This window comes from Phascolarctos cinereus, unplaced genomic scaffold (assembly GCF_003287225.1).
Source record: "Phascolarctos cinereus isolate Bilbo 61053 unplaced genomic scaffold, phaCin_HiC Scaffold_5;HRSCAF=322, whole genome shotgun sequence".
In the NCBI taxonomy this organism is placed as follows: domain Eukaryota; kingdom Metazoa; phylum Chordata; class Mammalia; order Diprotodontia; family Phascolarctidae; genus Phascolarctos; species Phascolarctos cinereus.
Window position 1 is genome coordinate 358,333,589 of NW_027555958.1, and position 21,725 is coordinate 358,355,313.

Below are 21,725 nucleotides of genomic sequence, written 5' to 3' on the forward strand. Positions count from 1 at the left end.
AGCAATTAGGGAAGGGACAAGGAGGGAAAACAGAAGAGATCTTTTCAATCAGCGATGATACATTTTGTCAGTTTGGGAAAAGAGAGTTCTGGACATCCTATCTTCTCTCTGCTCTTACACTGAGGACAACAGTCTTTCAAAGGCAGGGGATTTATTGCCAAGGGTTTTCTAAACCTGCCTGCTGTTAGGGTAACGGATGAGAAACAATGTCACCTTTAACCAACATAAGCCAGGATATTCCATGCCATGAAGAACCATACTGCACAGCTGGCTGGCCATGGCCCAGCCATGTTCTGAATTTCATTCTACCATATGGTGAGCACCTTTTTGGGCTAATGAGCTGCGCAGGCTAAGTCTCAGCTTCCGACTGTATAATCCATTAAAGATTACCTGAACTCACTCAGCAATGCAACACATTTCATCTTTGCATAGCAGGACCACTTTCAGGCAAAGTGGGCTTTGATGCAGTCTGATCTTCCAAGGCAGAGCAAATGCCTCTATTTGTCTGTAGCCAAGATAATAAAAGGATTTTGTTGAATACATTTTCACTGAGTGAATGACCTTTCCATTGAATACTATTAGACAGAATACATAACATCCCTTTTTTTCAATGATGTGGTCCAGGAGAGAGGGTGCTGAATACGCAGTTAGAGTCCCCATGTTTAAATCCTGTCTCCACCACTTATCACCTGTGGGACCTCAGGCAAATTGTTTCATCTCTGGGCCTCAGTTTCTTCAGATATAAAGGCAGTGTTGGACAAGGTGACCCACAAGGTCCCTTCCCACCTATATTTCTATTCTTATAAAAAGTGAAACAAAACAAACCACTCAAGCCCTTCTTCTTCACACATCCAGATTTTGTTAAGGGGAAAATCTAAGGGAACTTCTGTCTTATTTGCAGTGATCTTCAGGATGATATGCCCTAGTATGTGTTGATCAAACTAATACCAAGGGATTTATATCTTTTTGATAGATGAGTAATATGGCTGTGGTACTGTGGAAAGAACATTAGGCTGGGGATTAACAGGTCTGGGTTCTATGTAAGCTACTGGTGAGTAGGGATTGTTTCATTCATTGAATGTGTCCCCAGCACCTCCAACACTACCTGACACACAGTAGCTGCTGAAAAATATCCTTGTTGATTGATTGATTGATAATCTCTGCTCTGCCACTAGCAATGTAACTTTGGAAAAGTTAGTTTACCTTTTTGGCCTCAATTTCTTTATCTGTAAAAAGAGTTGGACTGCATAGACCCTGAAGGCCTTTCTAGCTCTCATCCTCTATGATTCTATTATTGTATTTCATGTGCTCCTTGAATATAGTTTTATAGCACTGCATTCAGGCAGAAGATAGAAAATGTTCTTACTTCACAGCCCGAGGAACCTATGTCTTAGCCTATCATTTTGATTATACATTTCAGTACTATGAATGCAGCTTCAAAATTAGCAGTTTTAATGTGAATACAAAAATGCTTTGTGGGGGCTTAGGCATGGGTTGGGCCTATGGGCTCATCAGGTCACAGAACTTCCAAGTATAGAAAGTCTTGTTACTGATACAGAATGACAATGCATCTGTACCATAATTATAAAATCACAAGATCTCAGAGCTGAAAGTGATCTCAGCATCAGTCCAGACCTACCCAAATCTGAGTCTTACAGAGTTCTCTGATGACACTCAATGGTTTAAGTGACCTGCCCATGGTCATGCAGCTATATGAATTAAAGGCAAGACTAAGAACTGGGTCTTCCTGACCTGTAGACGGCTCTCTATCCCCTATGTTGACTCTCTTATGTATAGACACATATACATATGAAATAGGAATATAGATACTTCTATAGCTACTACATAATGTTTATGGGATACTTGGTTCTCATGATGATAATGAGAATGTTTAATGAGCTATCTTTATTAAAGTTTAATAAAGAAAAATTTATTCTTTTAATTTTGGGTTCAACAATTTAGAAATATACACATTCAAGGCAGTGGAGTGGGGTAGAGATGGTACATCAATAGCCTACTACCCCTGGAAAATTTTGTCATGATGGTAAGAGTGCTGAGGTTGAAGGTAGAAAAGCTGGATTCAAATCCTGATTCAGACACTTACTAGTTATATGACTTCGGACAAATTGCTTTAACTCTCTGAACGTTGGGTTCCTCACCTGTAAAATAAACAAGCAAACAAATGAACAAACAAATAAATAAATACAAGGTTTGGGCTAAGTCCCTTCCAGCTCTACATCTTTGATTACAGGGGTGGGGAACTCATGTGGCCCTGCAGGTCCTCAAGTGCAGCTCTTTGACTAGATCCAAACTTCACAGAAATTCCCACCCCTGGATTAAATAATCTCTCTGGTCTTGATTTCCTCTGCAAAATAAGAAGATTGGATCAAATGATCTCTGAGGTCTTTTATAGATCTCTATCATTTGATCCACAAAACCAAAACCAAAGAATCACCCTGAATGCTAGTGTAGACAAAGCACATGGCAAAGTTTTATGAAATACTGTTGCTGTTGCTGTCGGCTTTGGGGAGGTTTGTCATGCTTTGTGGAGACTAGAAGCTAGGCCTGTAACCCAGGCTTTCATGAAGGTCCCCAACTATTGTACTCAAGGAAGAAGTCATGTTAATTCAAGGTTGAAAACTACATGGTTGAAACCACATCTCTGCACCTTTCCGTCCCTCTGCTTTTCTCCTCATTTGGGCCTGCCGCCGCCGCCGCCGCCGCCTCCTCCTCCTCCTCCTCCTCCTCCTCTCTTGTCTGAGTGAGAATCCAGCCCTCTCACTCTGAGCTGGGCTCAACATGAAACTTCCAACACCTGGCATGCATTCCAGGGAAGAGTCTGTGGACTGCCCCCCCTGAGCTAGGCCAGCATCTGAGCTGAACCTCATTTTAGGGATCCCCAAGGTCCCCTCAATCAATAATCCCCAGGTTTTTTACGAGGCCTGGATTATGAGGATTTGGAAAGGGGGCGATTAAGCAGGGCTTCAAAGAGGACTTACAGCCAGCACCTGCAGCATTTATGAAGATCTATTAATAGAAAGCACACAATTTAGCAGTAATCCTTAATTCTTAGAAAAATCGATGATTTATGCCTCCAGGTCCAAGAGGCACTGAGCACTTTAGTTCAAGGACCACCTGGAGGGAGAGTGTGAAGGCATCCACATCTGGCCAAGTGATGACATCTCATCATCCGGATGTTGGGGGGGGCGGGCGGGGAACCTCATAAGGCTCACTAGTAAATGGAGAGCAATAATATAGAACTGTAGTGTGTTCCACCTGCTCCTAAAAATTTCCATAGTGGGAAGGAAGGGAGGTGAATAACAGGCCAGTATCAAGGCCAGAGAAATCATGCATTAGAAGTATAGCTCTTCTATTGACTTGCTGTGTGTCTCTAGATAAATAACTTTCCCTTCTTTTGGATATTTTGTCATTGGTGGAATGGAAGCCATCATAGAAACCTAGCTCATGATATTAAAGCAAAAACCAATCATGGATTTGAAATTCTCTCCCACTTTGAAGTATGAAATGTAGTTAAATCATTAATTTATTTGGCTGCCTGAGGTGGCCATGTCAGAAATCTTCTTCAAAGGTTATTGCTAAGGAAGAGTTTTAGCAAAACAGCCTTTCTTTCCTCACCCAGACATTTCCTCACCCTATTTTAAAGCTTCATCACCCTTCACTCGGACTTCACAAAAGCCTCTTAATTGGTATTCTTGTTTTCAAATCCTATCCTTTCTCTAACCCAGTTTCTACTCAGTAGTCGAAATAATCTATGTCATAAAGCTGACCATTTCACTCCTCTGCTCAAAAACCTTCACTTGTTCCCTATTACTTCCAGAATAAAATAAAACTCCTTTACCTCATATTTAAAATCTTCCACAATCGCACTCACTTCTTAACTTATTTAATATTACCTCCCCCTTCCCCATAATGAATGGTTTAGCTACTCTGGTCTTTTCATTGCTCCCCAAACTCAACATTTTATCTCCTGTCTCTGGGTCTTTGCATTCTCCTTGTCCTTTCCCTGGAAAGTACTCAATCCTCATATCTACTTCTCAGAATCCTTATCTTCCTTCAAGCCTCATCTCAGAAGCCACCTATTAGAAGCCTTTTTTTAACGTAACTGGAAGTTGTGATTTTTAAACCACTGTCCCTTATGTCTCAGAAAGAAAGATTGCACAGGCTAGAAGGAGGGAAATATCCAAATATTAAAAAAAAAAAAAGGACTATGGAACCTAGGAACTCTGTAGGTCAATGAGCTTGACAAAATTAGCTTACTAATAAAATTAGCTGACAATTAGCTTACTGAAAAAATTCAGTCAATAAACTTTTATTAAGCACCTACTAAGTGTCAGGCACTGTGCTAAAAGAGGGGGATACAAAAAGAGGCCAAAGACAATTCCTTCCCTCAAGAAACTTACAGTTTAGTAGGAGAGACAACACACAGATATATGCAAAACAATCTACATACAGGATAAATAGGAAACAATTAACAAAGGAAGGACACTAGAATTAAGAGGGGTTGGGGAAATTTTTACACATGTTATAAAAAGGATGGTTAGTGAACTTCCAGAAAAAAAGAAGCAGTGTTTACAAAGAACCAGGATAACTTCATCAAGAATAGGTATTGCCAAAATTTTATTTTCCTCTTAAAAAAGATTTTGTTATAAAGAATGGCTTGTTGGGGATGGGTTTATTTGTAAATGAAGGGGACCCTGAGGCAAAGGCAAAGGCACTAGGGAAAGAAGCATGGGATCTGGATGAGCCCTAGTGTACGAAAAGGCTAACTCTCAGCTGCAGACCAGCCTCACTAATTAGCCAGAGGCTTGAGCCCTTTTCTTGCTATATATACTGTCTTGCTTTGTGTTCTCACTAGGGCCCATGGATTCAGCTATCACGTCTGAGCAAATTATTCTCACATCTATTCATACAGTCCTAACCTATCCCTCCTGTCTCACATATCCAACTGCTTATCAAATATCTTGAACAGGATGTCTCAGAGATACCTTAAACTCAGGATATCCAAAACTGAACTCACTAATCTTCCCTTGCATCCCACCCAAGTCCTCCTCCCTTCCAAATTTCCCTATTACCATTGATAGTAACACCATCCTTCCAGTCACCCAGCCTCGAAATCTCTCTTCACTCTCTTATGTCCCACAGCCAATCAGTCAGTCCTATCATTACTTCCTTAACATCATCTCATTTCCCCTCACATCCCCTTCCTCCTCTGACAGTGCCACCACCCTGAAACAGACCCTATGTATTGAAATTACCTGCGGGTTGGTCTGCTTCCCTCAAGTATCTACCCCACTTCAGCTGCCAAACTGATCTTCCTAAAGCACAGGTCTGCCCATGTCACTACCTATTCAATGTCTCCCTGATAACATCAGGATCAAATATAAAATTCGCTCTTTGAAATCCTTGGGTACTTCTACTTTTCCAGGCTTATATCTTACTTCCCTTCCCATAGTGTGTGATTCAGTGATACTGGCCTCATTGTTCCTTCAGTAAGATAGTCCATCTCCCTACTCAGAGCATTTCCACCAGCAGTCTCCCATGAATGGAACTCTCTCCCTTTTCATCTCCACCCAGATTTTTCGGTTTCCTTCAAATTTAAGAAAAGGTCTCATCCTCTGAAAGAAGCCTTTTGCAGTCCTCCTTAATCTTGGTGCCTTCCCTCTGAGATTTCCTCCCATTTCCCCCACATATATCTTGTTTATACATAGTTATCTGAATGTTGTTTCCCCAGTTAGATTATGAGCTCCTTGAGAGTAAGGGTTGTTTTTTTGGAATTTCTTTATTTATTCAATACAAAGCACAGTACCTGGCACATAGCAGGAGTTTAATAGTAAGTAAATATTTATTGAGCTGAGCAGTGCAGTGCACTGGAACTGTGATAATCTGGTCATATCATGCTGAGGGTTAATGCAGCAAATCCCAATGCGGAAGCATGGTGCAGAATTGGCATAGAGATGCCAAAGTGAGGGGAGTGTGTTTGTTCAATTAGCCACAGACTCAGCCCTTTGCTGAAGTATTCAACTCTACTCACAAGGCAGATACCTTATTAAATCGTGCTAGGAGCTGTTTGGATTGTAGAGGGAACTGATTGGATAGAGACAGGGTTCAACGAATGAGCTGAGTTCCCTTGCTAACTAATTGTGTTGTCGTAAATGCACTTAGTTCAAATGTTCAAGACCTTGTTGGTAGAGAAGGGAGTTGGGGGATTAGTTAAATTCAGCATTTCCCAAATTAACTATCTGGGTGGAAATAAAACAAGTCATTAATAAGACTTCAGGATTGAACCTATGACTGTGATTCCAAAGCTCCTCTTTCTGAGTGACAACTTATACCAGAAACAATTCAGTTTTGACTCATTCTCCTAAAAACTGTTCTCTCTTAAAACTCTCATCTGAGTTTGGGAAAGCTGAATTGGCTTGATTATGAAAAACTTGGGGGGAAATCTGCAATCCATTTTATGAGAGAGAAGATGTCATTTTTATCACCAAGAAGATAAACACTAAACTGACTAATTTTAGCACATTTTAAATGGCGGGCAATAGACAAAAATGGTTGAGTAGTGTAGTTCACTATTAAAAGCCCATGCTTGACTGAGGGCCAGCTTAGCATTTAACCTATGACCTCTAAGGGGGGGGGCAATGAGGGAGAAGCAAAAGAGGGGGAAACTGAGTTAGAGAGAGGGAGAGATTTGAGAAAGAACACAGAAAGTACTGGCTTAAGGACTCCTTTAGCAGGCTTTATTCCACAGGCCTGCAAACTCTAACCTCAGGCTTGAGATTTTTAACAGGAAAATCTCCCTTTTGGTTTACTGTCTGATTTAATCCTTTTCCATATAACTTAATTTGCTGAACACACGGGGCAGAACTGAAGATATGCTTCTTGGACCAAAACAGAAAAATATTTCTGGTCTTTCCCATGTGGTTTGTTTACTAGGTTATGGGAGGTTTAATCTTATCAGTTCTGCAGAGCAGGACACCCCTGGCAATTGGCCTGAAGTCCATCTCTGGGCAGACAATTCTCCGCTCTTGCTACCTCATTAATGTCAGTAATCCTGAGGTGAGGTGTTTGCCAAACCCAGCGTAGCTCCAAGATGAGGGGAAAAAATGTTCCTAATTTCCTGTAGATAAGAATTAATAGGGCAGTTTTCCCTTCTTCCATTCAATGGCTTCAATATAAGGACGAATTTTTGTCTTTAAACAGAGCGGGTGTGGAAACCTCTTATCATTCAACTTATTTTGACAAACCCTGAGTTTCTACAACATGTAAGGCATTGTGTTAGAGAGGAGAGAAAGGAAGAGGAGAGTGTGTGTGTGTGTGTGTGTGTGTGTGTGTGTGTGTATATTCCTGAGCTTTTGGTGGGAACCTGTGATATTTTTTAATCAACATTAGTAAATAGTTCAATACTTAATGGATCTGAATTTCCAGTACTTCATTGAGGTTCTTTTTTTTTTGGTGAGGCAATTGGGGTTAAGTGACTTGCCCAGGGTCACACAGCTAGTAAGTATCAAGTGTCTTGTCTGAGACTGGATTTGAACTCAGGTCCTCCTGACTCCAGGGCCAGTGCTCTGTCCACTTCGCCACCTAGCTGCGCCTGAAATTTCAGTACTTTAGATATGGCTTCCACTAGTAGAAATTGTAATCCCTATACAATTTAGTAGCTGGTCTTTAAGAATTGCTGGACCCAAAAAAGGGCAACTAGGGGGTACAGTGGATAGACTGCTAGGTCTTGGATTTAGGACAACATCTTTCTGAGTTGAAATCTGGCTTCAGACACTTAACTAGATATGTGACCCTGTTCAAGTCACATAACTCTGTTTGCATCAGTTTCTTTGTCTGTAAAATGAGCTAGAGAAGAAAATGGCAAACTACTCCAGTATCATTGCTAAGAAAACCCCAGTGGGGTCACAAAGAATCGGACGTTATTGAACAATAACAAAGGACAAAAAAATTAATCACTCCATATACAACTATGATGATTACCTTCTAAACTTAAGTAGGTAGATTTGGGGGTCCTAGAACTAGAAACAATGGAAAATTGCAAAGACTATGTGTGTGTGTATATATACATACATATATTATATATGCACATGCAGGCATGTATACAAATATATGAAAAAATAGCTCTGTATACATATATACATATAAGCACATATTCATGTATACACATATATAAGAGTGTATATACAGATAAGTTGCCACGTGTACTATATGTTCACATATGCTTTATATATACACATAAAGAATTCCTGGTGGAAAAAAAAACTCCCTCTGCTAACGTAGATCAATACCTTGATATCTGCTCTGTAATTTGTAGTAATTTTAGAGAGTTTCCCAGATTTGGTAAATAAGTCTTAGTTCAGGCCGAGTTTTCAGGTCACATTTCCTGTTGGAGTGAAATGAGACAATAGTTTTATGTGTTAGAATTTGTTTATCCTTTCCTCAATTGACAGCCATATACCTTGCTTCTGGTTCTTTGCTACCACAAAATATTTTTTGTGCATAGAAGAAGTTTCTGTCTATAACCTCCTTGGGGCATATGTCTAGCAATGAAATTTCTGGGTCAAAAGATAATGGATATTTTAATCCTTTTTTTGTTTTTACTTTAGCATCAGGCTATATAGCTTTCCAAAATAATTGGAGCAATGCACCATTCCAAGAGTGTATTAGTATTTCTTTCTTTCTGCAGCCTCTCTAGTATTATTTATTCCTAAGTTCCATCATATTTACCAATGTTCTTGATTTGAGGTAAAAAATCAAAGTTGTTTTGATTCATATTTATCTTTTATTGATTCAGAGCAATCTTTCATAGGACTTTCAGTAGTCTGAAATTCCTTGGTAAACTGTTTGTTCATATCTACTCACCATTGGGAATTATCTTGTCCCCTCTCCTACCACCCCATGCCCAACAAATCATTTTCTTCCTGGAGGCATTGATTTTATTCATAGAAAACATTTTCTTGTGATCTCAGTCCAGAACCCCTTTATTTCTTATTTGGTTAAAAATCTCACCTTAGCCTTAGCTATGAAAAATATCTCATCTTGGTGGCTGTTTTTTAACAATGTAACACTTTACATTCAGGTCATATATTCATTTTGAGATTATTTTGGCATATGGCGTAAGTGATTGTTCTAAACCTAATTTTCAGTTTTCAAATTATGTTATGTAATCTCAACTAGGTCCTCAGTGTTGCATGGCAATACCTTTATTCTTTACTGATTGCATATCACGCTCTCATCAATTCTTCTAAACTTCCTTTCTCCTCAAAATTCCTTCCTTTAACCAGAGGTTTTTTCTTTCTACTTTACTCAGAAAAACAAGTCTATTTGTGGTGTGACTCCCTTATCTCCTCAAAACTCTTCTCTGTTAGAATAAAAAAAACTAAAAATGTATGATTGGGTTGTGCCTTTTCCAAGCCAGACCTCATGTGCTAGAATGAATGATGAGAAGAGGTATCATCAGAGTTCAGGCTAATTAGAAGAAAAAAGGATGAAGCATAGAGTCTAGTGTTGACGAACATCTTAACCTGAAGAGCACAGGGGTACAGCTATCTTGCAGGAATTTTGGATCTTCAAGATCAAGAGAAAAGGGAAAGGAAAGCTATATAAATGATCTTCAAAACCAGCACTATTATGGGCCCTTAACATTCCATTTCAATGAGTATGGCAAAGGCTTCAACCACAATTAGCCATCACCTTAGACTTCATAGACCAAAGAAACACTGTGAGTGCAATCAGTATGACAAAAAAATTTGTCATAAAGTGAAGTATCTGCCAAAGATGAGAAACTCTTCCAGTGCCCCTAAGTGTGATAAGAGCTTCTACCAAAAAGGGCATTTTCTTTAGCATCTGTCCTTTCACACAGGTAAGAGACATTTCCATGGTCCAGTATTACAAGAGTTTCTGAGAAAAAGGTGGCATGAATTCCTATCTGAGCTAACCTATGAAAAAGAAAATCCATTTTTCTAATGTGAATGTGTGAATGGGAGATAGAGGTACTGCATGTATAGAATATTGCATATACCATCAAACACTAATGTCACCTTCCTGCGATGCCATTTTGTTCCTCCCTTATCTTAGGCTGGACAATCTAGTTCTCACCATGGGGTCTTGCTCTTTTGAATGTTGTGCTTTTACCCAAATCAACACTGCCATTCTGGAAAAGAAAAAAAAAATCAATCTGACTATCCTTGTGATTTCTCAAACTAAAACATTCCTCTTTGCCCAACATTTCAATGTATTTTATTCCCCTAGTAGGATGTAAGCTCCTGGAAGGCAGGGACTGTCTTGCTTTTTTTCATTTGTATCCTAATATTTAGCACTGTGACTAGCATACAGTAAACCCTAATGAATGCTTTTTCATTCATTCATTTCTCTCACTTTTAATCTCTTCTAATCCAGGTGCTCCTCCTTCTCTACTAATCTCCAACTTTCTTCTAAAAAAAGAGAAGAAAAAGAAAAATCACCTTTCACTTGATCTTGCCATACTCTCAAACTATAATCCTATACCTATTCATTGATATCTATTCTAGTGGCCTTCACTCAATTATCAAAGTATTTGAACTCTTCAGGTTTTGACACTGTTGACCACACCCTCCTCTTGAACACTCTTTTCTCTCTCCTTGGCTTTCGTGGAAATCCTGTCTTCCCATTATCACTTCTCAGGATCCTTTCCTAGACCATCACTAAATGGTGCTGGGCCATTGTCAGTCTTCTTGACTTATGTCTTGCCACTGGACTCTGATGACTTTGGAGAAGAGAGTGAGGCTGGTGACTTTGTACAGCCCTGCCTACTTAAATCCACTTTACTTGCAAGTCAAGACATCACCTTCCTCATGTCCTCTTTGAGATCCTCTTTGAGAATAAAGGACAAACAACAACAACAAATTAAATGTGATTGTCTCCTAAGGTTCTATCCTTTGCTCTCTCTCATCATCTTCCATAGTGTGCAGACAAGTCTCAGCTCTACATATAGAGATCTTATATCTCTCCTAAGTTCCAGTCTCCAATTACCAATCAATATTTATATTAATTATATAGACTTTGGTTCTAAGGAAATTCCTGGGGTCATTGAAAGTAGAGCATAATCTCCCAAAATTAATACAACTCATTTTTTTTTCTTTTCAATTCTAGGCTAATCTCACTTTCTTCTTCAGTACTTTCCCTAAAAATATATATTGATGTATGAACTCAGTAGATTGCCCATCTAACTACATGTCATAGTCTACAGTGGGTGTTTTTTCATCTATTTGGTTTTGGAACATAGATTCCATTCAATCTAAAAAGCATTTATTATGCACCAACTATCTGTGACTCATTGCACCAAGGGAAGTTAGGTTTATCTCTTTTGATTGATCATCAAGGAATGATTATAGAATCAGATGTGTGTTGGAGCCAGCTCAAACCATGTCATAAGAGTGGATTGTTAAATTTTCTGTATGAGTATTTACACCATAGAAATTCATAAATGCTACAAATCAGGGCTTGATTTGTTGTTTTCTTCATTCTCTAGACATAATAATGTGATGGGAGACATGCAAGTAATTCAGAGTAAACTTAAAAGTATGTTGTATGTACAATTTCCCCCAAAGAGTCTGTTGTTAAATGTTTACTACCATACTCCTGCCTGTAGTATTCATGAACAAAGCATCTGGAGAACCTCGGCATCTTTCTAAAGGGAAAAACCTATGATCTCCTCTTCTATTATTTTGGTACCTTGCCCTCCCTGATAAATCTTATAAACAATTTCTCAGTGTTTTCAAAATATGTCAAATCCAGCATGGATTTCTTCTCTATGGACTTGTCAGTCTTCATAATTACTATTCCTACTTCTTCACATATCTCATCAGGTATGTTGTTCAATCATGTCTGACTCTTCATGACTTGTGGACCATAGCACACCAGTAATGTCCATATGGTTTCTTTGGCAAAGATACTGGAGTGGTTTGCCATTTCCTTCAGCAGTGGATTAAGACAAACAACTAATAAGTGTCTGAGGTCAGATTTGAGATGGCACTAAAGAATGTAAAGAAAATAAGAACATAGAAAAAAACAACCGTATTGGAGGCAACAATTCTGAAAGCATGACAAGGTCAATTCTCAGAGTAACTTCAATAAAAGGAGGATATAACAGATGATTGGACAAACTTCAGCCAACATTATCCTAAAGAAGGCAACCAAGGAACTATCAGTAAGTACTGAAGATTGCTTACACACTTAGGGGTGAGTCACTTTGCCCTTCATTGAGAAGCATGTGCCAGAGCCCAGAGAAGGGCAGGATGACACCGTAACTGATATAAATTGTGTCCTAATGAAATTTCAGTGCACAGATGTGAGGTTTGTTCAGAATGGTCAATTGAACCGTATCTACTTCAGTTATATCTTCCATGATAATTTTGAAAGCCTAAGAACCAGTAGAGCCAAGATTGGAGAAGCAGGAAGCAAAAGTGTGAGCTCTTTCCCCAAACTCCCAAACAGAAGCAGAAAACTCATCAGACTGAATTTTAATGGAGAAATACAAGAAAAAGAGTGTGTCACTTTTTCAGCCCAAGCCCTTAAAGGAAACCAAGAAGTCTGTCAACACTAGGAACAGGTCTTTCTAAGAGTGGGCCATGTGTAGAGCACTTCAGAACCTAAGGAAAGACCATAAACCTAGGCAAGAGGAAGTCACAGATCCACACTGTGGCACATGTGGAAACTGGTGCCAGGTGGCAGCTTTGTTGCCCATACATACTTCTGGGGTCACAGATCTAAGGAGGACTGAGAAAGGGACCTGCACCCAGGGGATAATGTTCTAGGTTAAGGAACTGCTGAAGGCTGACAGGAGCAAATTCAAAGGTAAAAAGTAGTGGTGTTACTCTGATTCCAGGAGCAGAGCATGGTCTCAGTTCCAGCTTCTAGCTCAGTTTGAATCTTGCAGAGAAATAACCAGGACAGGAACCTCAGACCAAAAGAGACGCTGTGGTTCTTTCAGCCTAAACCATCAGAGCTTCCCATCTGGCTGATAGTGGCTGAGTTCAGCAGCAGTGTACTGTTGTTCAGACCCAAACCCAGGTCATGAACTTGCAGAGCTCAGGCTAGGGGAAAATGGGGAGTGGGAGGCAATAGTCAGTCTTTGCCATAGATCAAACCTCTTAGGAGCACTAAAGCTTTCAGATTCCCAGTATGAGCTCTCTCTGGGATCCTGAAATTACATAACACTCAACACCCCAAAGAAAGATCTCAGGACCAGTTCATACCTTCCCTTCAGAAATTCACAGAGCCAGGTCCTATCATCATGTCTAAAGTCAGGAATCAGGCTGAAAGAATAAGCAAATAAAAAAATAATCTCCCCATAAAAAGCTAATATTGTGACAGGAATGCTCAAGGCACAAACCCAAAAGAAAATGACTACAAAAATCGACAACCAATACCTCAGAATAAAACATATCTTGGGCACAAATTCAACTAGAATTCCTAGAAGAGATGAATCAAGAATTTTTAAAAAATAAAATGTTTTTATAAATAAAATGGGAGTACTCAAAGAAAAAATTAGAAAAGAAATGAAAGTTATGGGAGAAATAATTAGAAAGGAAATTAACAGCTTATCACAAAAGATACAAAAACTTACCTACCCAAGCAACAAACTTTGAAAAATAGAATGGACCAAATAAAACCCAGTGACTACATGAGACAACAAGAAATAAAAGAAGAAAGAAGAAAGAAGAAGAAAGGAAAAGAAAACTATCTCACAGCAAAAACCGTTAGTGTGGAAAACTATTTGAGGATTAAAAAAAAATTAAGAATCATTGGACTGCTGGACAATATAACCAAACAAGTGCCTAGACATCCTATTCAAGACATTTTTTAAAAAGATGCCTCAAATCTCTTAAAATGAGAGGGCAAAGTAGAAACAGAAAAAAGTCCATCAGTTCCCTTCTGATAGAAACTCAGAAATGAAAACTCCCAGTCACATTATACCCCAAATCCTGAGCTTCTAGGTCAAACAAAAAGTACTGAAGGTACGGAAAGAAAGAATTTAAGTGCCAAAGAGCCATAGTCAGAATCATACATCATTTAGCAGCAATCAATATGAAGGAATAGAGAGCTTGGAATACAATATTTCAGAAGGCAAAGGGTATATATAGACTTATAGCTAAGAATAATTTAGCCAAAAAAAACTGAATATATTGCCATAGGGGAAAACAAATAGACCTGGAGTCACCATCTGCAGTGGTCTTTGAGCTCAAGAATATAAAATCTGTCACTGCTTCCATTTCTTCTCCCTCTATTTGACAGGAAGCAATGGAACCCATTGCAATGATCTTAGGGTTTTTTTTAATGTTAAGCGTCAAGCCAGTTTTTACGCTCTCTTCTTTCACCCTCATCAAGAGGCTTTTCAATCCTTCTTCACTTTCTGCCATCAAAGTGGTATCATCTCCCATCTGAGATTGTTATTTTTTTCTAGCAACCTTAATTCCAGCTTTTGATTCATTCAGTCTGGCATTTCACGTGATGTACTCTGCATTAAAGTTAAATAAGATGACAATAACCAGCTTTGTTGTATTCCTTTTCTAATGTAAAACCAAGCAATTGTTCCATGTTTGGTTCAGACTGTTGCTTCTTGATCCAGTTTGGTTCAAATTGTTGCTTCTTGACCCATATACTTAGTTGTCAGGAGACAACTAAGATGATCTGGTACTCCCATCTCTTTGAGGACTTGCCACATTTTGTTATGATCCACAAGTCAAAGGCTTTAGTGTAGTCAATAAAGTAGAAGTAGATGTTTCTTCTAGAATTCCCTTGCTTTCTCCATTATCCAACAAATGTTGGCAATCTGGTCTCTAATTGCTCCTGCCTCTTTGAAAACCAGGCTGCTCTCCCTATAATTCTCAGTTCACATATTGCTAAAGCCTGGCTTTCAGAATCTTACCTTGCTGACACTTAAAATAAGTGCAATTTCTCAGTAATATTCGAATCAGTAGAGTTTCATTAGACAAGGCTTAGAAATGTTTGTTATGTATTGATGATCTTAAGAGAAGAATGAAAGATATGAAAAGAGGAATACAACAGGATGAAGGAGAAGGAAGTCTATGGAAAATTATCTCATGAAACCAGGGTACACAAGTAAACATCTATACAAACATGGAGGAGGGGATAAATGAAGCAGCTGACATTGAACCTCGTTCTTCTCTGAACTGAGCAAAGGAAGGAAGAATACACACACATGCACACAGTTGGGTACAGAAATACATTTTACTGAACATAGAAACAAGAGGAAAAGGATTGAAGGGAGAAAGATGAATTAGCAAGAGTAGATTAAGTGAGGGATTAGCCTTAAGTAAAATAAACTCTAAGGATATGCAAAAATATTTATAGTTCTTTTCGATTTGGCAAAGAATGGAAATCTGAGGAGGATGAACATAAATTGGGAAATTTCTGGACAAGCTACAGTCTGTAAATGTGACAGAATACTATGTGCTATAAGAAATGAAGAAGAAGATGGTTTTGGAGAAACCTGAGAAGATTAATGAACTGATGCAGAGTGATATAAACACAAGTAGGGAATGATTTATACACTGACAACAACATGGTAAAGACAAACAATTTTGAAATGATTAGTAATTCTGATCATTGTAATGATCAATCATAATTTCAGAGGACTAATGGTGAAACATGCAACCTACTTCCTCTACAGGAGAGTGCATTTCCAACCAGCTAATGGCTTGAAGATGGATAGGAGATTCAGAGTGCTGAATTTTGTGTGTGTGTGTGTGTGTGTGTGTGTGTGTGTGTGTGTGTGTGTGTGTACATATATAATTATATATATGGATATCATACATACATACATAGATATAGATGGTTTGGATATGGCCAACAGTTCCTGAGCACCAATTCTTCAGGCCTGAGAGGGGCTGGGTTCCCTCTTTACCCCTTTTCTATGGAATACAGCTCAAAGGAAGTTTCCATGATGGACTTACAAAGGACCAAAGGAATGGTGTGTCATTGAGGATGTCTTTTTAATTGAGGTATGGAATACTTATAAAGGAAAATGCAGAATTCTCCTAATGGCTTACCCAGTCCACACTTCTAAGTTTGGAGGCTCTGTGATAACTCAGTTTCAGGCTGTTGGTGCCATAATTTATGGCCAGGCTGCAGTCTCCTGAAAAGCAGTTGTGGGCCATTCTTCTGCGCAAACTCTAATATATGGGATGCTGCCCCTTGTCATTTGAACTCAAATTTAATAGCAAAACAAGCCACACTTGAAAAGGCAGACCCATCTTCAAGCCATTAGCTGGTTGGAAACTCAAATCCTCAAGTCTGCAAAACTGGAGTTTTGTGTTTTGGTTTTTTTCAGCATTTGGCAAGAATAGGGACATGCTGGGTGAGGCTCATTAAGGCTGCCTGCCAGACTCAGCTGGCCATCTGAACAGCTACAGAGATAATCCCACTGGCTAATAAACCAGCAGCTGTCTGTCAACGAAGTGGGAGAGGGCAAGAGAGCAGGGAGATGCCTGGTTGGTCCTGAGCAGCAAACAGATTGCAATGATCATATTTATGACCCATGGAGAGCTCAGGAGTGTGCCTCGCCATTATGTGGTCTGGTTGTCCAGTTGACCTTCATCTTCTCCTCTTTTTGAATCTGTTTTGAGATAGATCTACATATTAGCTGCTACTTTTTCACTAGTCCTTGGACAAGCTCTTATGCTGTGTTTGATCAGGGTCATTGCAGTTAGTAGTTCCTTGGTGGTGGGAGTAGCTATCACCACCGCATCTTCTGCTAGGCTTGGAGACAAGCCAAAAGATTTATGGTGAAATAATGGTGCCGAGTCACCTAAGTCGTTCAGTCTTCCTAAAGTACTATATTTATACATAATGTCCACTCCAGAGATATAGGAAGTTTAGTCAACAACAAGCATTGATTAAGCACCTACTACATGCTGGGCACTGTGCTAAGAGTTCAGCATACATTAAGGCAAAATCATGGTTCCTCAAGGAGCTCATGTTCTAACAAGGGAGACATCATGCAAATGACTCTGCACATACAAGCTATATACAGTGTAAATGGGAAGTAATTTCAGAGGAAAGGCACCATCTGGGGACAGGGGTAGGAGTGGGGAGTGGAAACCAAAACAAGCCTCTTGCAGAAGGTAATATTTGAGCTTAATTTTGATGGAAGCCAGAAGAGGCAGAAATGAGTTGGAAATACATTCTGGGCATTGGAGACAGCCAGTAAAAAGGGACAGAGTTGGGAGACTGAAAGCCATGTGCAAGTAAATAGCAGGTAGACTAGTATCACAGGACAGAGTAAAATGTACGAAGACTGGAAAGTTAGGAAAGGTTTTTAAAGGGTTTTTTAAAACCTTGGTGAAAAGTAAACTATTTGACTGATATGGGTCTAGTATGCCAGAGACCTGTAATATAGGTGATATAAATATTATTGTCCCCATTTTAAATATGAGTAAATTATAGGTGACTTATCTAGGGCCACCTGACTGATAAGTGTCAGAGCCAGGATTCGAATCCAACTAAGGATACTACTTCCCCAACCCTTCCTTCACCAGGAGATATGATTTCCTTACCATCTGAAAAATTGACCCTAGTGTTTTAGGATCAGATCATAACCTTTCATTGATCTGTTCGCTCTTTTTCAACCATAACTACACTTCCTGAATGATATTGAAAGGATAAATGCCAACTGGCCTCCTGTATCTTTAGTGCCTCAGTGAACTCAAACAAGTCATCGATATAGCCCAATCCATATCTGAACTTGAATCTCCTCTTCAACATTCCCAACAAATGGTCATCCCAACCTCCATGTGAACATGGAGGAGTCACTGCCTCTTGAGTCATCCCATGCCATTCATATCCCATTTGTAACTAATTATTAGGAACTTCTCCCCTATGCTGAATTGAAATATGTTTTTGGAAGTTTTCTGAGTAGAAAAGAAGATCTAATAAGGACAAGGTTGAAAATGGAAAATCTGGATCATTGCACAAATGTTCCTGAAAAGGTAAATTTATCCAATGTTTATTATAAAATAAACAAATCACTTAAGATGCTAGTCTGCTTCCCTAGTTTTACTCCTTTTCCCCACAGAAGAACATACCCACACCCACCCCTCAGAGGATTAGAAACAACTGTCAGAATATCTACCTTACCTTGATTTAAGATTTTTCATTACCCATATTGGACACTGGTACTTCTTATTTGGTTCTAATCTTTTGCTTCTGGTGTCTTAGCTCATCACCCTCCATCCTTGACAACTAACTCCAACTCCTTGAGACCACTCAATACTTTTGGTCCTGACTTGTGCATTTTTCAAGCCCTCTGACTGAGGATGCTTTAGCTGGAACCATGTAAGATTTTCAGACCCAGGCTGTGCCATGTCTTACTCTCACAGACCCATTTTGGAATGGTGCCAGGAAAAACAGCACATGAATCACCTAACCTCTCTCTGTGTATCACATGGCACACACATTGTTTATGTCTTGATTATGACTCAATATTTTAAAAATAAATTTTTTTTTTGGTTTTTATATCACCATAATTTCTCCCACTATCCCTCCCCTTTCCAGAGAACCTTCACATATAATAAATAGCATTTTAAAGACAAAAAAGGGGGGGATACAGTATAACTGATCAATACATTTAAAAAAAGTCTGAAATGTGTGCAATGAACATTTAGAGACTTCTCAAAGGAATGGGATGGAGATGTCTTCTCATGTCTCTTCTTTCTAGACATGCGTGTTCTGCAAATTTTGCAACATTCACTTTTTTTTGGTATTCTTTCTTTTTACATTGTTGTAGCCATTATATATTGTTTTCTTGTCTCTGCTTATTAAACGCTGCATCAGTTCATGTAGATCTTTCCATGTTTCTCTGGATTCATCATATTCACCATTTATTATAGTACAGTAACATCCCATTGCATTAATGTACTACAGTTTGTTTAGCCATTCTCCAAATGATCAGCATCCACTTTGTTTTTTCTATTCTTTGCCATCACAAAAATGCTGCTATAAACATTTAAGTGTATGTGGATGCTGTCTTCTTATCAATGACTCCTTGGGGTATAAGCCTAGTAATGGAATCTCTGAGTCAAAAGGTGTGGGCATGATGTAATTTTATTTGAATAATTCCAAATGACTTTCCAAAATGCCTGTGCTATTCCACCAGTGACATACTGTACCTTCTATTCCACAATTCCTCCAACATTGACTATTTTCATCTTTTGTCATCTTTGCCAATTTTCAAGGTATGAGGGGTTTTTTTACATTACATTTACATTAGGATTTTTTTTTAATTTTCATTTCTCTTATTAATGATTTGTAGCAGTCTTTCATGTGGCAGTGAATACTTTACAACTCTTCATTAGAGAACTTTTTGTCCATATCCTTTAACCACTTACCTGTTGGGAAATAGATATAGATATATGAACCAAAAGCTATCAGTATATGTACATATATATGTGTGTGTGTATATATACATACATATACACACACATACATATATACATGTATATATGCACACATATGCATTATATATCTTAGATACAAAACTCTTATCTGAGAATATATGATATAAAATTTTCCCTCCATTCAACCACTTCCCTTCTCATCGTAAGTGCATTAGTTTTGCTTATGCAGAAGCTTTTCAGTTTCATGTGATCCAAATTGTCAATTTCCTCTTCTGTAATTTCCTTTAACCTTTGTAGAGCTATATCTGCTACCCATAGCTGTAAGGTGTATATAATGAGCTTTTATTCTAATTTTTATAGTATTGGTTAGTTGCTGTCCTTCATGCTCAAAAAGGACCAAAATGACATCACTATGTTGAGGTCAGGGTACAGTATGTCCAACTGTGGCTGAGCAGACCAATATGAGCTTGGAAGACTCCACCACAGGTCAGGCACAAATAGCCTATGTGAATATCTGGAGTGGAAATATCTGATTTTGCACATCTCACATTTCTTTCGAGCTACCGCAATTCTGTTTTGCTTGTAGGGCACAGCGCCTTCTTTGATGTGATTATGCCACGCTAGTTAGTCCTATGCCAGTGTCTCCCATGTCTCACAACTGATTCCAGAGTCCCTCTAGTGTAATCTTTAATATTATTACATTTTCACTTGGAGGATATTATAGAATATAGCATAAGATCTTAGTATAAGCTTAATTTCTTCCAGACTACTTTCTAGTTGTCCCAGTAGTTTTTATCAAAGAAGTTCTTTCCTAAGTATTTTGTTTTCCAGCTTAACATTATTTTAATTGAGTTCCATTATTTCTTATTCTCTCTTGTCTAATCCGTTCCACTGATTGCTTCTTTAAATTTTAACCAATACCAGATGGACTGCTGCTTAATAATATAGTTTTAATTCTGAAAGTGCTATTCAACCTTCATCCCTACCTCTTTTTCAATATTTCTCTTGATTTTCTAAATCTTATATTTTTCTAATTTAATCTTATTATTTTATCAACCTCTATAAAGTATACATTTGTTAATTTGATTGATATAGCATTAAAATTGAAGTTAACCATGATATTGACACAAACCCAGTCATGAATACTAAATATCATAGGGTTTTTGTTTTTCAGTTTATTTTTTTTTAGCATAAATGAGTGTCCTACTTTGTCAAAGGCTTTTTCTGCATCAGTTTAAATAATTATGTGGCTCAGGATATTTTTGTTTTCAATATGATTAAGTAGAGTATTGTTTTCCTAAGTTGAACCACCATTGGTATAAATCTAACTTGGTCAAGAGGAATGATTTCTTGGATAAATCTCTGTTGTCTGTTTGACAGGATTTTGTTTTAAATTTTTGAACCAAAATTCATTAACAGTATTGGTCTATAGTCTTTTTGTGCTTTATCCTTTCCTGGTTTATGTATTAAGACTATATTAATTTCATCAAAGGAGTTTGACAGGGTGCTTTCTCCATTTTTGAGAATAATTTGTATAGTTTGGTGGCTTTTTTGCTTTTCCTTTTCTATGCTACATTTCAATTTTTTCTTTTTTCTTAATTATGCCTGTAATTTCATTAGCATAGGGAGCCCCTAAAGAGAACTCCCTTCTTGCAGTGCAGATTTGTACCTGCTTCGCAACTTATGGTCTTAGAAATCTGCCTGGGTGAATGACTTGCCCAGGATCAACAGCCAGTGTGTGGCAGAGGCAATACTTGAAGCCAGTTATTCCAGACTCCAAGGCCACCTCTTTAACCACTACAGTGGGTCATCTCTCCCATTGCAGTTATGTGCGTTTTTCCTCTACTAGATTTTGAACTCTTCTGAGTGCAAGAACCATATCTTGGTCAGCTTTTGGTCAGCCCTTACAAAGCTTACAAAGGTGATCATTTCTATCAGCTTGCTTCATCTTTGCATAGGAAATCATAGTTAGGAAATACTGAATTTCCTTTCTTCCCAAATTTAAATGAACTGTTCATAGTTGGAAGAGAACTTAGGGATTATCTGATCCAATGTCCCCATTTTACAGATGAGGAAACCACGAACAGAACTTATGACTTGTCTGAGACGACATAGCTGGTTTACTTCAGGGCCAAGATTCAAACCTAGGTCTATTGGTTCTAAAGTGTCTTTCTATTTTACTGCCCATTTTCAACAAATATGTGCCAGGTACCAACTAAGTATCTGGGATCGCAGATCATAAGATAACAGATTTAAAGTTGGATAGGACTTTAAAAGCCATCCAGTAAAGTCCTTCTTTTTATAGAT